Consider the following 16,896-nt stretch of genomic DNA (forward strand, 5'->3'; position numbering starts at 1 on the left):
AATGAAGGGTAGAGCCTCGGGTCGTAACACATCTGAAATGTAACGTCCACTGTTCAAAGTGCCGTCAATGCGAACAAGAGGTGACCGAAACGTGTAACCAATGGCACCCCATACCATCATGCCGGGTGATACGCCAGTATGGCGATGATGAATACACGCTTCCAATGTGCGTCCACCGTGATGTCGCCAAACACGGATGCGATCTTCATGATGCTGTAAACAGAACCTGGATTCATCCGAATAAATGACGTTTTGCCATTCGTGCACCCAGGTTCGTCGTTGAGTACACCATCGCAGGCGCTCCTGCCTGTGATGCAGCGTCAAGTGCAACCGCAGCCATGGTCTCCGAGCTGATAGTCCATGCTGCTGCAAACGTCGTCGAACTGTTGGTGCAGATGGTTGTTGTCTTGCAAACGTCCGCATCTGTTGACTCAGGGATCGAAACGTGGCTGCACGATCCGTTACAGCCATGCTGATAAGATGGCTGTCATCTCGACTGCTAGTGATACGAGGCCATTGGGATCCAGCACGGCGTTCCGTATTACCCTGCTAAACCCACCGATTCCATATTCTGCTAACGGTCATTGGATCTCGACCAACGCGAGCAGCAATGTCGCGATACGATAAACCGCAATCGCGAAAGGCTACAATCCGACCTTTATCGAAGTCGAAAAGGTGATGGTGCGCATTTCTCCTCCTTACACGAGGCATCACAACAACGTTTCACCAGGCAACAGTCGGAAACTTTCCTCATGTCATCACGCTGTAGGTGTCGCCACCGGCGACAACCTTGTGTGAATGCTCTGAAAAGTTAATCATTTGCATATCACAGCATCTTCTTCCTGTTGGTTAAATTTCGCGTCTATAGCACGTCATTTTCGTGGTGTAGCAATTTTAATGGCCAGTAGTGTACAAACCATGCAGCACGTTCAGCCAGGTATCCATGCTTAAAGAATGCATGTAGAATCACATTGGTGCAACGTGATGAGAACTGATGGAGTTTGATGGTATGCAAGCAAACGCGAAACAGACTGTGGAGGAGTTTATCGTGAAACTGGCTATTCTTCGAGGCGTAGCTAAAGATACAGCGATAATGTTTCATAGGCATATGAAAAAAAAAAAAAAACATCCAGAGGCTGAACTTTTCCAGTGTTCCTGGTGGTATAAACTGCAATGTCACACACTTTTCAGGAGGGTTAGGTTTCTCTAAAGGAGTATGGTTTTTATACTCAGACTGGGAATCAAGCAAAAGCAAGTTATTTTGACCAGCTACTGGCCAAAAGCAGTGCTCATACCATAGTTGTATCTCTTACGCCCTGAAACGCCCCTTAGAAAAATTTATGAATGATTGTGCTGATAAACCACTTACGTTATTTGATTTTCAAACAGCTGAGCACAACTGAACGTACTCAGTCATTTCGCTCTTTACTTATTCTGATCAACACTAAACTGACACACAATATTTTTAGCGCAACGCAGTCTGACTTTCAAATATCCCTACAAAAGAATGGCCCTGACTAACAAAACCTACACCTTTCATGAATTACTTACCTCACAAAAATCTTCGTTACTCGAACTACTGCAATACAGCGAGCGCCATTACTGCCTGCTAAATAAAGGATTCTAATTACTGAAGGCACTAACTACTGATAGGCATTGTTAGCAAATGAAAGATTTTGATAGAGAACAACCAATGTATTTACCTTAATAGTGTTCAAAAGTCATCATATATATATCAGTTCATGATATCCAATATTACAAATTTACTGTCTTTGATGAACACACGTCCAGATCGTCCGCTCTCAAAATTCTGCCATCTCTCCGCCCACATCCACCACTGCTGGCGGCTCACCTCCAATTGCACAACGCTACGCGCTGTTCACATCCAACTGCCCAACACTACAATAGCGAATATTCCAACAATACCAACCAGCCACAGACTGCACACAGCACAGCCAGTGATTTTCATACAGCGCGCTACGTGGCGTTACCACATAAAAACTTAAACAGCCTACTTATAGTCCATTTTCCCACTCTTGCTTGCTGTGACGTAAATATTCCCTGCCGCACTTGCAAGATCACGCACACGCGAAAGAATCCACAGCAGCTGGTGATCATCAAAGACACGTAAATGGTAATACTATCTCTACATTTTGGAAACACAATTCTAACGATTTTTCCATTAAAAGTTTATAAAACAGCAGCAGCTACCTAGGCATTCTTTCAAATCGTCTGCGTAAGCACTGACGTTAACTGTAGCTCTTTTTAAGTATGCTTTTGCTGTGGAAGGCTTAAATTGCCAATGTATTCCAAACACGCTAGTAACATGTTGGTACCCTTACACGTGTATAGCTCATGCAGACAGCACATTATCATCTATGACTATAAACAGCTGAATTTCAAAACGTTCTCCAACTGTTTGATTTTCTCCAACTACATCTAACGGCGCAGAGCTGCTGGAACGGGTAGCCAGTCAGCACTTTGGCTTTTGGCGATTTATCTGGATATAAATTTGCGATCAATCGCCTTTTTGAATTTTTGATACGATATATTGAACCACTTACTGGTTTTTGGATTTTGTGTTTTGCGTCAACATCCGAAAATGTGGGCTACTGGTCACTAAAATTGCTACATCAAGAAGAAATGCAGGTGATAAACTGGTATTCATTGGAAAAATATATTATACTAGAACTGACATGTGATTACATTTTCACGCAATTTGAGTGCATAGATCCTGAGAAATCAGTACCCAGAACAACCACCTCTGACCATAACGGATTTTATGCGCCTGGGCATTGAGTCAAACAGAGCTTGCATGGCGTGTACAGGCACGGCTGCCCATGCAGCTTCAACACGATACCACAGTTCATTAAGAGTAGTGACTGGCGTATTGTGACGAGCCAGTTGCTCGGCCTCCATTGACCAGACGTTTTCATTTGGAAAGAGATCTGGAGAATGTGCAGGCCAGGGTAGCAGTCCCACATTTTCTGTATCCAGAAAGGCCCTTACAGGAACTGCAACATGTGGTCGTGCATTATCCTGCTGAAATGTAGGGTTTCGCAGGGATTGAATGAAGGGTAGAGCCCCGGGTCGTAACACATCTGAAATGTAACGTCCACTGTTCAAAGTGCCGTCAATGCGAACAAGAGGTGACCGAAACGTGTAACCAATGACACCCCATACCATCATGCTGGTTGATACGCCAGTATGGCGATGACGAATACACGCTTCCAATGTGCGTTCACCGCGATGTCGCCAAACACGGACGCGGCCATCATGATGCTGTAAACAGAACCTGGATTCATCCGAAAAAATGACGTTCTGCCATTCGTGCACCCAGGTTCGTCGTTGAGTACACCATGGCAGGCACTCCTGTCTATGATGCAGCGTCAAGGGTAACTGCAGCCACTGTCTCTGAGCTGATAGTCCATGCTGCTGCAAACGTCGTCGTACTGTTGGTGCAGATGGTTGTTGTCTTGCAAACGTCCCCATCTGTTGACTCAGGGATCGAGACGTGGGTGCGCGATCCGTTACAGCCATGCGCATAAGATGCCTGTTATCTCGGCTGTTAGCGATACAAGGCCGTTGGGATCCAGCACAGCATTCCGTATTACCCTCTCGAACCCACCGATTCCATATACTGCTAACAGTCATTGGATCTCGATAACGCGAGCAGCAATGTTGCGATACGATAAATCGCAAGCGCGAAAGGCTACAATCCGACCTTTATGAAAGTCGGAAACGTGATGGTACGCATTTCTCCTCCTTACACGAGGCATCACAACAACGTTTCACCAGGCAACGGCGGTCAACTGCTGTTTTTGTATGAGAAATAGGTTGGGAACGTTCCTGATGTCAGCACGTTGTAGGTGTCGTCACCGGTGCCAACCTTGTGTGAATGCTCTGAAAAGTTAATCATTTGCATATCACAGCATCTTCTTCCTGTCGGTTAAATTTGGCGTCTGTAGCACGTCATCTTCATGGTGTAGCAATTTTAATGGCCAGTAGTGTAGTTACGACAACGAAACTGTCTCAAAACTTGGCAGAAAATTCAAAGAGATTCTGATCGTGTGGAAAGTATGCTAACAGCAAGACACAATCAATGCCTTCTCTGCGCGATAGAAATAGCAATACCATCGATGACATTGCAGTTAAATCAGAGTTAGTAAATACAGCCCCTAGAAATCCCTTTACCAAACAGGTCGAAGTAAATTATTCTAGAGTTCAAATCAAGAACAGCTGCCAGCACGAGTAACTCGGATGTAGATATCTTCGGAGCAGTGAAGCAACTTAAAACACTTAATAAAAGAAAAAGCAAGTGTTCCCGTCCATATTGAATACCAATCAGGTTCCTTTCTGAGTATGTTGATACAATAAATAGCTCCACACTTAACAATGTATACAAACGCTCGCTCGACAAAAGATCCGTACCCAAGTCGCAGAGGTCGCACCAATATTCAAGAACGGCAATACGAGTAATCCACTAAACTACAGGTCCATATGAACTTCGATATGCAGCAGGATTTTTGAACACATATTCTGTTCAAATATTACGTATTACCTCGAAGAGCACGGTCTATTGGCACACAGTCAACACGGATTAAAAAAACATTGTTCTTGTGAAATACAACTAGCTCTTTACTTACAAGAACTGTTGAATGCTATCGACAAAGAATTCCAGTTCATTCCATATTTCTAGATTTCCTGAAGGCTTTTGACACCGTATCTCACAAGCGGTTTGTAAACAAATTGTTTGCTTATAGACTGTCGTCTCAGTTATGTGACTGGGTTCGTGATTTCCCTTCGGAGAGATCACAGTTCGTAGTAACTGACGGAAAGTCGTCGAGTAAAACAGAAGTGATTTCCGGATTTCCTCAAGATATTGTTATACGCCTTCTGCGATTCCTTATCTACATAAGCGATTTAGAAGACAATCTGAGCAACTTTCTTCTGTTATTTGCAGATGATGTTGTCGTTTATCGCCTAGTAAAGTAATCAGGAAATCAAAACTAATTGTAAAACAATTTAGGTAAGATATTCACATGGTGTGAAAGTTGGCAATTAACCCTAAAAATGAAAAGTGTGATGTCATCCAAATGAGTGGTAAAAGGAATCCGTTAAACTTCCGTTACACGATAATTCAATCAAATCTAAACGCCCTAAATTCAACTGAGTGCCTACGATTTACAATTACGAACAACTAAGATTGGAAAGAACACATAGAAAATGTTGTGGGGAAGGCGAACCAAAGACTGCGTTTGATTGGCACATCACTTAGAAGATGCAACAGAACTACCAAAGAGCCTGCCTACACTACACTTGTCCGTCCACTTTTTGGAGTAATGCTGCTCGGTGTGGGATCCTTATTAGATAGGATTACCGGAATTCATCGAGAAAGTTCAAAGCAGGGCAGCATGTTTTGTTTTATCGAGAACTAGGGAAACTGTAGAGCGACGACGACGTCGGTATCTCCTGTAAGGCATGTTGGAGGCGTTCAATGCAGTTGCCTGTGCAGCAGCAAGACACAGAGTGAGCGTAGCGCTAGAGCGTGCCCGCTTATACGAGGTGCGGCTAGAAAAAAACCGGACTGATGCTGGAAAAAACATTTATTTACAATTATTTACAATGCCATGTTATCTCCTTCAATGTACTCTCCTCCTCGGCCTCTACACCGCTCCATACGAATTTTCCACTGTTCATAGCAATGCTGCAGATCATTTTCGGTAAGTCCATACATTACTTCCGTCGCTTTTTCTTTTACTGCTTCAACAGTCTCAAATCTAGTTCCTTTCAAAGCTGACTTGACTTTAGCGAAAAGAAAAAAGTCACAGGGGGCCAAATCAGGTGAGTAGGGTGGATGATCTAAGATGGGAATGTTGTGTTTTGCCAAAAACGTCTTCACTGACAACGCACTGTGAGCTGGGGCATTGTCTCGGTGAAGGATCCATGACTTTTTTCTCCACAAATCGTTCCGTTTTCTCCGTACTCGCTCACGTAGGGTAGCCAGGACGCTAATGTAGTAATGCTGATTCACTGTTTGTCCCTCTGGTACCCAATCAATGTGCACAATCCCTTTGATGTCAAAAAAAACAATCATCATTGCCTTGAATTTCGATTTTGACATTCGTGCTTTTTTTGTCGTGGAGAATCAGGAGTTTTCCAATGCATCGATTGGCGTTTAGTTTCGGGATCGTAAGTAAAAAACCACGATTCATCGCAAGTAATAACATTTTGTAAGAAGGTGGGATCACTTTCAATGTTTTCCAGGATGTCAGAACAAATCATTCTTCGGCGTTCCTTCTGTTCAATTGTGAGACACTTTGGAACCATTTTTGAACACACTTTGTTCATGTTGAAACTTTCATGAAGAATCTGCCTAACACTTTCCTTGTCAACTCCTGTTAACTCAGACACTGCTCTGATTGTTAAACGGCGATCTTGTCGAACAAGTTTACCGATTTTTTCAATGTTTCCATCAGTTTTTGCTGACAATAATCTGCCAGTGCTAGTGTCATCACTGGTGTCTTCGCGGCCATCTTTAAATCGTTTAAACCACTCAAACACTTGTGTCCGCGATAAACAATCATCGCCGTACACTTGTTGTAACATTACAAACGTTTCACTTGCAGATTTTCCTAGTTTGAAACAAAATTTGATGTTAACACGCTGTTCTTTCTGTACACTCAACATTTTCCGACGCACAGACAAAACGTCAACTACTTAAAACAGACGCCACGGGCAGACTGAGTGCAGGAGGCAGATGAAACTCGAGCAGTAGGCGGAGCGAGAGTCACGTGACAGGCCACGCGACTTTCAGCCTTATTGCATTCGTTTTATTGTTTCACCAGTACTAGTCCGGTTTTTTTCTAGCCACACCTCGTATACTGTGCGTGGACTTAGCGTTTTCCCAGTGGCCAGTGGGAGCGTTATCCCGGACGCGCACACTGGGTGTTCTAGGTGTGCGCGTCCCGCCTCGATATTAACGACACTTTCTCACATGGAAATGGATTGTTCACTGTTGCTATATTGAGAGGAGGCAGCGGAGTTTCTAGTGTACCTGGACTTGAAAGTTTTAATGAAAGAGATGTAATTGCCTATCGTACCTATTATATGTTTGAACTTTCTAATAAAGACTTTGGTAAATCTGCTTTTGATTCTACCTCTCCACTTGTATTGTATACACGTAACAGTTTCTAGTGTACCTGGACTTGAAAGTTTTAATGATAGAGATGTAATTGCCTATCGTACCTATCATATGTTTGAACTTACTAATAAAGACTTTGGTAAATCTGCTTTTGATTCTACCTCTCCACTTGTATTGTATACACGTAACAGAAGAAAACTCAATCCTAATGAATCTGCATTTATTTGGATAAAAGGAAAAGGTGTCTGTGAATATGTAAAATTTGTTGGTGATTGTACGTACATAATTAGTATTTCAGAGTGGACATCATTAAAATAAAGGCTTTTCTCTTTGCGGCGGGATCTTCTCACAAAATTTCTATCACCAACTTTCTCCTCCGAATGCGAAAATATTTTTCTGACGCCGACCTACATAGGGAAAAATTATCATCATAATAAAATAAGGGAAAATAGAGCTCTCACTGAAAGATAGAGGTGTTCGTTTTTTTGGCACTATTCGAGATTGGAATAATAGAGAATTATTGTGAAGATGGGTCGATGAACCCTCTGCCAGACACTTAAGTGTGATTTGCTGAGCAGCCATGTACGAGGGTCACTCCAAAAGAAATGCACACTGTTTTTGTAAAAATACAGTTTTCATTCTGCATGTGTGAAAGTTTTACAGTGTTTAGATACATCCTTCCCACTTGTTTTCAAGCTTAGTTGAACCGGTTCCCGTGAGCGGCGCCGTCACAGCATGTCTTCAAGATTGCTGCTGCTACACTTGACGTTCGTCAGAAGCAATGTGCTGTCATAGAACTACTGTGCTATGAAAACGAGACAGTGGGAAACATCCACAAGAGGTTGATAAAGGTGTATGGAGATGCTGCTGTCGATCGCAGTACAGTTAGTCGGTGGGCAAGCAGGTTACCTGATGAAAGAGGGCACGGCAATATTGAGGATTGTTCTCACAGCGGCAGGCCTCGTACTGCACACACTCCAGACAATGTGCAGAGAGTTAACGAATTGGTGACTGCTGACAGACGCATCACAGTGAACCAATTGTCACGCTACGTTGAGATAGGAGAAGGAAGTGTTTGCAGAATACTGAAAGTGTTGGCGTTAAAAAAGATTTGTGCCAGGATGTTGACAGTGGCTCACAAGGAAACAAGAAAAACGGTATGCAGAGAACTTTTGGAACAGTACAAGAATGATGGAGATGAATTTCTTGGAAGACAGATGATGAAAGATGTCTCCACCATTTTTCACCAGAGACGAAGAGGCAATCAATGGAGTGGCATCATGCAAATTCACCCTAGGAAAAAAAATTCAAAACTACGTCTTCTGCTGGAAAAGTTATGGCTACGGTGTTTTTCGATTCCGAAAGACTCTTGCTTGTGGACATAATGCCAAGTGGAACAACCATAAATTCTGATGCATATGTGACGACACTGTATAAACTTCAAGCTCGACTGAGTTGTGTTCGACCACATCGGCAAAAGCAGAATGTTTTGCTGTTGCACGACAATTCACGGCCACACGTGAGTCAAAAAACCATGGAGCGGTCACAAAACTCGGATGGACAACACTGAAACACCCGCCTTACAGTCCTGACCTGGCTCCATGTGACTATCTTCTCTTTCGGAAACTGAAAGACTCTCTTCGTGGAACAAGGTTTGAAGATGATGACTTCCTTGTGCACGCTTACAAACAGTGTCTCCAACAGGTTGGTCCAGAATTTTACCGTGCGGGTATACAGGCGCTGGTTCCAAGATGGCATAAGGCAGTTGATAGGGATTGAAATTATGTGGAGAAATAAAGAAAAAATGAAACTTCCTGGCAGATTAAAACTGTGTGCCCGACCGAGACTCGAACTCGGGACCTTTGCCTTTCGCGGGCAAGTGCTCTAACCGAGCTACCGAAGCATGACTCACGCCCGGTACTCACAGCTTTACTTCTGCCAGTACCTCGTCTCCTACCTTCCAAACTTTACAGAAGCTCTCCTGCGAACCATGCAGAACTAGCACTCCTGAAAGAAAGGATATTGCGGAGACATGGCTTAGCCACAGCCTGGGGGATGTTTCCAGAATGAGATTTTCACTCTGCAGCGGAGTGTGCGCTGATATGAAACTTCCTGGCAGATTAAAACTGTGTGCCCGACCGAGACTCGAACTCGGGACCTTTTCCTTTCGCGGGCAAGTGCTCTACCAACTGAGCTACCGAAGCACGACTCACGCCCGGTACTCACAGCTTTACTTCTGCCAGTACCTCGTCTCCTACCTTCCAAACTTTACAGAAGCTCTCCTGCGAACCATGCAGAACTAGCACTCCTGAAAGAAAGGATATTGCGGAGACATGGCTTAGCCACAACCTGGGGATGTTTCCAGAATGAGATTTTCACTCTGCAGCGGAGTGTGCGCTGATATGAAACTTCCTGGCAGATTAAAACTGTCTGCCCGACCGAGACTCGAACTCGGGACCTTTGCCTTTCGCGGGCAAGTGCTCTACCAACTGAGCTACCGAAGCACGACTCACGCCCGCTACTCACAGCTTTACTTCTGCCAGTACCTCGTCTCCTACCTTCCAAACTTTACAGAAGCTCTCCTGCGAACCATGCAGAACTAGCACTCCTGAAAGAAAGGATATTGCAGAGACATGGCTTAGCCACAGCCTGGGGGATGTTTCCAGAATGAGATTTTCACTCTGCAGCGGAGTGTGCGCTGATATGAAACTTCCTGGCAGATTAAAACTGTGTGCCCGATCGAGACTCGAACTCGGGACCTTTGCCTTTCGCGGGCAAGTGCTCTACCAACTGAGCTACCGAAGCACGACTCACGCCCGGTACTCACAGCTTTACTTCTGCCAGTACCTCGTCTCCTACCTTCCAAACTTTACAGAAGCTCTCCTGCGAACCATGCAGAACTAGCACTCCTGAAAGAAAGGATATTGCGGAGACATGGCTTAGCCACAGCCTGGGGGATGTTTCCAGAATGAGATTTTCACTTGCCCGCGAAAGGCAAAGGTCCCGAGTTCGAGTCTCGGTCGGGCACACAGTTTTAATCTGCCAGGAAGTTTCATATCAGCGCACACTCCGCTGCAGAGTGAAAATCTCATTCTGGAAAGAAAAAATGTTCCTAAAGGATGTATCTACACACTGTAAAGCTTTCAAACATGTAGAATAAAAGATGAGTTAAATAAAATAGTGTGCATTTCTTTTGGAGTGACCCTAGTAGATGTAGATGTGCTTCATCAGGCAATTGGTCATTGGTGTGTACGGCGTGTAACGTCTGAAAGCTAACCACATGCATGCGTTATGAGCTAGGGAGTGTTTTCGTCGCATTCGTTGGGTGATCTCCTCACTAAGGAAGTGCAATGGATCAGGCCAAGTATACACTTTCCTTGGAGATCATGTCCATCCCTAATGTAGTTTGTTGTTCCTCTGGACGATGGCAGGACAGCAGGACAGTTCCGAGTGTCACACAGCACGCAGGCACATGAGTGGTTGAAAGTGCGAAGGATGGCTTTACCGCACACTTCTGGCCATCAAAGTCCCCGGATTTACCCCATCCGAGAATCTGTGGGACCACCTTGATCGAGCTGTTCGCGCTATGGATCCTCAACCGAGAAGACAGGCTGAGCTGGCCACGGCACTGGACTCGGTATCGCTTCACATCCCTGTCGGTAACTTTCAGGACATCACTGACTCTCTTCCGGCACGCCTCGTAGCGGTTCGTGCTGCAAAGGGTGATTATTCAGCCTTTTGACACGTTGTCAGCTAAATGTGTTAAGGCTTTGACCAGACGACTTCAATGAAGAGCTGGTCGTTTGTAAGCATTCTACGGTTTAGTTCTAAGCGATAGTAATTATTCCCATTTACAAGTTATCCATCTTCGAAATTAGTCCTTAAGACTAATTACGATACTCTTACCTTTTGATCCATCTTGTTAGATAGGCCATACAAAGCAAAACCTCACACAAGTGCCATTGCAGCACCTGCTCGGGCCGACCAACATCGTCCAACAACCTTTTCAAAATCTGAATTTTTGTTCCAGTTACTTTCAGTACTTTCAGAAGAAGAATCCATCGATAGGTAGTTGGCAACAAAATTTAATGAATGTGCAACGCAGGGAGTGGTATTGTAAAACCTTTGTCTTTGATATCAATGTCATTCTCATTCAAAATTTGTCCACAACGATCTTTGATATCAATGTCACTCATTTACACTACTGGCCATTAAAATTGCTACAACCAAGAAGAAATGCAGATGATAAATAGGTATTCATTGGACAAACACATTATACTAGAACTAACATGTGATTACATTTTCACGCAATTTGGGTGCATACATCCTGAGAGGTCAGTAGCGAGAATAACCAACTCTGGTCATAATAACGGCCTCGATACGCCTGGGCATTGAGTGAAACAGAACTTGGATGGCGTGTACAGGTACAGCTCCCATGCAGCTTCAACACAATACCATAGTTCATCAAGAGTAGTGACTGGCGTATTGTGACGAGACAGTTCCTCGGCCTCCATTGACCAGACGTTTTCAATTGGTGAGTGATCTAGAGAATGTGCTGGCCAGGACAACAATCGAACATTTTCTGTATCCAGAAAGGCCCGTACAAGACCTGCAACATGCGGTCATGCATTATCCTGCTGAAATGTAGGGTTTCGCAGGGATCGAATCAAGGATAGAGCCACGGGTCGTAACACATCGGAAATGTAACGTCCACTGTTCAAAGTGCCGTCAATGCGAACATGAGGTGACCGGAACGTGTAACCAATGGCACCCCATATCATCACGCCGGGTGATACACCAGTATGGCGATAACGAATACACGCGTCCAATGTGCGTTCACCGCGATGTCGCCAAACACGGATGCGACCATCATAATGCTGTAAACATAACCTGGATTCATCCAAAAAACTGAAGTTTGGCCATTCGTGCACCCACGTTCGTCGTTGAGTACACCATCGCAGGCGATGTGTGTGATGCAGCGTCAAGGGTAACCGCAGCCATGGTCTCCGAGCTGATAGTCCATGCTGCTGCAAACGTCGTCGAACTGTTGGTGCAGATGGTTGTTGTCTTGCAAACGTCCCCATCTGTTGACTCAGGGATCGAGACGTGGCTGCATGATCCGTTGCAACCATGCGAATAAGATGCCTGTCATCTCGACTGCTAGTGATACGACGACGTTGGGATCCAGCACAGCGTTCCGTATTATCCTCTGAACCCACCGATTCCATATTCTGCTAACAGTCAACCCGAGCAGTATTGTCGCGATACGATAAACCGCAATCGCGATAGGTTACAATAGGACCTTTATCAAAGTCGGAAACGTGATAGTACGCATTTCTCCTCCTTACACGGGGCATCACAACGACGTTTCACCAGGCAACGCCGGTCAACTGCTGTTTGTGTATGAGAAGTCGCTTGGAAACTTTCCTGATGTCAGCACGTTGTAGGTGTCTCCACCGGCGCCAACCTTGTGTGAATGCTCTGAAAAGCTAATCATTTGCGTATCACAGCATCTTCTTCCTGTCGGTTAAATTTCGCGTCTGTAGCACGTCATATTCATGGTGTAGCAATTTTAATGGCCAGTAGTGTATATTTTTCGACGGAGGTAATCAGTTTCAAAATGTCGGATCTAATTTTCAAGTAGGAGTGGAGCTTATCACATGATTTGCTGTTGTTAGTCTTCGTAAACAAAATGGCTTTCAAAACTGCGACGTTTCACTGTGTTTTGTCGCTTGACCATGTCTTATTGATTTGAGAAAAAACTATTTTGAGAGGTGCGTTACTTCCAGGCAAATATAAAACGTATTCAATAATAATAAGAAATTTGATACAGTTCAGATTGTTGTCACGGAAATGTGTGAACAACTCCACCCAACGGTCTCCAGTAGCAACATTTTTAACGTTCCAGCTTGATATTTTTTCAGCTCAGACGTAGTGGGAAATAAGAGAAAACTCATCGAATACGTCCGTATCTTGGTCGCTGCTGAGAAATCCTTGTGTAATCAGCAAATCCGTCACATTTTGTATTTCTTCGCACGTAGATACTTTAGTCAGAGTTGTCCAGTCAAACACTTCTAACAAGGGAACCTCCTCATCGCACCCCTCTCAGATTTAGTTATAAGTTGGCACAGTGGATAGGCCTTGAAAAACTGAACACAGATCAATCGAGAAAACAGGAAGAAGTTGTGTGGAACTATGAAAAAATAAGCAAAATATACAAACTGAGTAGTCCATGTGTAAGATAAGCAACGTCAAGGATACACCGAACTCCGGAGCACCACGGTCCCGTGGCTAGCGTGAGCAGCTGCGGAACGAGAGGTCCTTGGTTCAAGTCTTCCCCCAGTGAAAAGTTTAATTTTTTATTTTCAGTTTATGTGACAAACTCTAATTTTTTCACCACTTTTTTGAGAGTGATTATCACATCCACAACAAAACCTAAATCGGGCAAGGTAAAAGAATCTTTTTACCCATTCGCCAAGTGTACAAGTTAGGTGGGTCGACAACATACTCCTGTCATGTGACGCACATGCCGTCACCAGTGTCGTATAGAATATATCAGACGTGTTTTCCTGTGGCGGAATCGGTTGACAAATGACCTTGCAATCAAATGCAATGCAATGCAATGGAGAGGCACGTCCTTTCGTCTACTAATCGCACGGTTCTGTGGTGCGGTCGCAAAACACAGACACTAAACTTATTACAGTGAACAGAGACGTCAATGAACGAATGGACAGATCATAACTTTGCGAAAATAAAAAGTTAAACTCTTTACTCGAGGGAAGACTTGAACCAAGGACCTCTCGTTCCGCAGCTGCTCACACTAACCACGGGACCACGGCGCTCCGTAGCTTACCGTATCCTTGATGTTGCTTATCTGGCACATGGACTACTAAGTTTGTATATTTTGGTTATTTTTTCATAGTTTCACACAACTTCTTCCTGTTTTCTCGATTGATTTGTGTTCAGTTTTTCAAGGCCTATCGACTTTGCCAACTAATAACTAAATCTGAGGGGGTTGCGATGGGGAGATTCCCTTGTAAGTCTGCATTGAACTGACACCGCTGATCCAAGTATTCTTTGCTAGACTTATAAAATTCTGCCGCCGCAGTTTCTACACCCGGAACGACAGCGTCAGTTCCTTGTAATTTCGTTATTAGATTGAGGACGGTGTGAGGAAGAAAAAGCGAACCCTCGTTACGTGCCAAGTTATCTCGGAGACGCCTTATTTCCTTTGTAGATTCTATAGCAGATACGCATTGTGCTTCAATTTTTAACACCGTTTGCCTGTGCATGCAAAAAGTGTAACCGTAATTCAGAGGTGGTTTTTTCGAAAAAGTTTTTAAAATATTTGGGCATTTTTCGATGTAGAGAAATTAGCTTTTTAAGGGCTGATATACTTTTAAAATTCTTTCAAGAGCCAGCATTAACGCGAGCCACCTGGTTTTGCTGTAACCCAGCAGTTTCTGATACAGTGTCGTTGAAGACACAGAACTCTTTAAGAGCTTCTGTACGAAAGCTGTAGATGTAAAAAAAAGTAAATTTTCACAATGAACATTAGAAGCCCACAGGGAAACAACCTGTAGCTGTTTCGATTGCTGCGTGAACTATAAGGGCTCCACATCCAGTCCCAATGAGTTGCCCTCCGACCGATAAGTTCAATTTTGCAAGAACATTATTACTTCCTTGTCTATTCTTTCCTCCAAAACTGCAGTTAGTATTGTCTCCACAAAATTCCACAATTTTTTTATTTAAATCATTTCACGGCAATACATCCTTCAAATAATCGACAACACCACCCTATGTTTCACCAGGCTGCTCTCGAAACTCTAAAATCTTGACTGTCACACCTTCATAAGGTAAAAAATATCGAATCAAAACAGGGAATTATTTTATTGAGCCATGATTAGAAGCATCCGTTAGTAAAGATATGCAGTGGGCTCTATGAATTCACCCATCAGCATAGGTGCCAGCACATGTATAACAATAGCGTGGGATTTTGGACGAGTATATCTAAATTTTCTCTCAAAACATGTTTCAATTGAAGTAGAGACACAGTCATTTGAGCGAAAGCTGTGGTTTTCTTGAACCATGTGATACACCCATGCACCTTCCGCCGCAGCTACATCCAAATCCTTCGCAGCCGACAAATCGATTCTTTCGAAAAAAGCAAACATTGACAAGCTGGAAGCAGAAGCGTCATAGGAAAACATGTGTTTTTCCGAGGGTTGGGATGGGTTGTTAGGGGAAGGAGACCAGACAGCGAGGTCATCGGTCTCATCGGATTAGGGAAGGACGGGGAAGGAAGTCGGCCGTGCCCTTTCAAAGGAACCGTCCCGGTTTTTCCGATTTTAACTGTTTCTCAGTACCGCTGACACCACCATGACCAACACTAAAATCGGTACGACACTTTTCACACGTAACATCTGATGCACCACGCCTTTGTTTTATAAATGGAAACTTATTTTGCAGAGTAATATTAAAAATACACTTACGTTTAGGCATGTTTCTAATGCTACAACCGAGCGAGGTGGCGCAGTGGTTAGCACACTGGACTCGCATTCGGGAGGACGACGGTTCAATCCCGTCTCCGGCCATCCTGATTTAGGTTTTCCGTGATTTCCCTAAATCGTTTCAGGCAAATGCCGGGATGGTTCCTTTGAAAGGGCACGGCCGATTTCCTTCCCAATCCTTCCCTAACCCGAGCTTGCGCTCCGTCTCTAATGACCTCGTTGTCGACGGGACGTTAAACGCTAACAACCACCACCTAATGCTACAAACACACAAACATGAAAACGTTGAATGAGTTGTATGAATGCAGAGTCTCGCGGCGATAGCATTGAATAAAATGTTCTCGGGTTCCAACCGCGTCAATTGCTTAAAACTACACGAGCTTTTGGCCAAACACTCCTTGGCCACTGTCAAGTGTTATGACTGCCAGTGGGCTGTTGGTGCGCCCTTATATACGTTAGCTGCCGGCTGTGACGTCACTGGTGCCCGTGACATCGCCATATATGAGCACGTTTTGAGTCAGCGTTCGATGTGCCCTCTTCAACCGCGCGATCGCTGGATCCCACGCAGTACTGAGCTGTAAGCCACCATCTCTATTCAAGGTGTTTGCGGTAATTTTTATTTCAATAGCTTCCTTTATTAAACTGTCCCAGAAGCCTTTAGTGCGAGCCACGACAGAGGTATCGTCAAATTTTATTTGGTGACCGTTTTCTAATGCATGCTCAGCTAACGCAGATTTCTCTGGATAGCGTAGGCCATAATACCTCTCATAATAATAATCTTCAGTGGAAAACAGTGTGGTTAAGAATCTTCTCCCACAGGCGCCTAGACCACCTACTGCTTATGGTTTACCGAAGATACACAAGGACGGGACGACATTTCGCCTTATTGTGTCCACAATAGGTTCTCCAACATACAAGCTGGCGAAGTACTTGGCCAAGCTCCTCGCTCCACATGTGGGACACTGCGAACATCATATAAAAAACTCAGCAGAATTTATCAGCAGAATCAACCATCTACGCCTTAGTAAGGACGATATTATGGTCAGTTTTGATGTAGTGGCGTTGTTTACGAATGTGCCTATCAAAGACGCTTTGGACCTAATTTCCCAGTACTTTGTAAGTGACGTGGTCGAGCTATTTAGGCACACTCTTACGTCCTCCTATTTCGTGTACAACGGCCTGTATTACGATCAGACAGACGGCGTAGCAATGGGTAGCCCGTTGGCTCCAGCTGTTGCAAAC

The 16,896-nt window shown here is 44.2% G+C and overlaps 1 non-coding gene across 1 annotated transcript; it reads right to left on the reverse strand.

The window, feature by feature from the left end:
- Positions 1-9,574: 9,574 nt before the first annotated feature.
- Trnas-cga (transfer RNA serine (anticodon CGA)) lies at positions 9,575-9,649 on the reverse strand. The gene has a single exon. It is a non-coding gene; the product is annotated as a tRNA-Ser (tRNA).
- Positions 9,650-16,896: the final 7,247 nt, after the last annotated feature.

Source organism: Schistocerca nitens, chromosome 3 (genome assembly GCF_023898315.1).
Source record: "Schistocerca nitens isolate TAMUIC-IGC-003100 chromosome 3, iqSchNite1.1, whole genome shotgun sequence".
NCBI lineage: Eukaryota > Metazoa > Arthropoda > Insecta > Orthoptera > Acrididae > Schistocerca > Schistocerca nitens.